The following is a 908-nucleotide window of genomic DNA, read 5'->3' as shown; positions in this document are numbered from 1 at the left end:
CCTCCACAAATAGACCAAAGAACAAAAGGACAGCAGCAACTTGTCTGTTCCCCCTCCCTGATTCCCCAATGTTGTTCCCTCCCCCAATTCCCCAATAAAATCTTTTTAAAAATCCCCAAAAACTAGACTCTTCTTAGCTCTCTTCCTTATTAATTGAGGCCTTTGAGTGATTTGAACTTTAGTTTCTTCAGTCACAAAATGGGGGTGTTTGTGGGCATAAACGAGATAAGTACACAGAGTACCTTGCTCAGTGTCTGACATATGGTGGGTGTTCAATAAATGTCAAATCTCCCACGCCCCATGGAAGGGCAGGTAAGTGTAGAAATTTAATTGGGAAAGCTGGACTGAAAAAGTCTTTATACCTAGCTTGAGAGAAAGGAGAACATCTATAAACCTTTTAAGTGGGCTTGGGGTTCTGAGAACTCAGCGATGTCCTAAAGAAAGCCTGTGATCAGCGGGTAGGCAGTTGTAACAAGTTGTGAGTAGAAGCAATGAAGCGAATTCATAGACACTGACGTAGCATTGTTGCTCAATTTTCTTAAAAGATCTTCTCTTTCCTGCACAGTCCCTCCAGCATGCTAGCAAGTACCTGTGGGGTGACTACACCTGGTTTCTCAGAAGGAACTTAAACTAACTGGGAAGTGAGGCGCCTCTAAAGTATTTAGTTCTTTAATGTCTCTGAGATCAGGGTCCTCCTGAGGTGCTGCTGATGAAAAAAAAAAAAATAGTGTGGGAAGGGTCAGTGACACCTTTCTGAATCTAGCCAAAGGTAGAAAGAGTTCTAAATGACTACAGTTTTGATTTTGATTTGTAGGATTTGCCTGTCAAAGAGAACCTCTGGGCACATTTGCAAGTCCATAATTAAGACTGATAATAGCATCATAAAACAGTGGGTATTTATTATCTTC

This window comes from Hipposideros armiger, unplaced genomic scaffold, assembly GCF_001890085.2.
Source record: "Hipposideros armiger isolate ML-2016 unplaced genomic scaffold, ASM189008v1 scaffold_924, whole genome shotgun sequence".
In the NCBI taxonomy this organism is placed as follows: domain Eukaryota; kingdom Metazoa; phylum Chordata; class Mammalia; order Chiroptera; family Hipposideridae; genus Hipposideros; species Hipposideros armiger.
This window is presented reverse-complemented; position numbering follows the sequence as displayed.